A 310-nucleotide genomic window follows, 5' to 3' on the forward strand; every position below is an offset into this window, starting at 1 on the left:
ATATAATCCACAATCGAGGTCATTTGTTCAATAGGGTCTCCACTTACCTCGTCTCTTGTCTTAGCCAAACAGACCACACTTAAACACAGCTAATGGTGTTAACGATTTTATCCACCTGTACGGAGAGGTGTGTTGGCGTTGTGCGTTTTAAAAGAACTCTTTGGCATAGAATTATCTCTTCAAAATATTCCATCAGAGGTTTATATCTCACAGGCATACACACTAGACTTTTTATCACATGTTATTATAAGAGGTGGATCACATTTTCACATCACATTTCTTTTCACATCACATTTTGATTATGGTTAGA

This window comes from Penaeus monodon, chromosome 23 (assembly GCF_015228065.2).
Source record: "Penaeus monodon isolate SGIC_2016 chromosome 23, NSTDA_Pmon_1, whole genome shotgun sequence".
NCBI lineage: Eukaryota > Metazoa > Arthropoda > Malacostraca > Decapoda > Penaeidae > Penaeus > Penaeus monodon.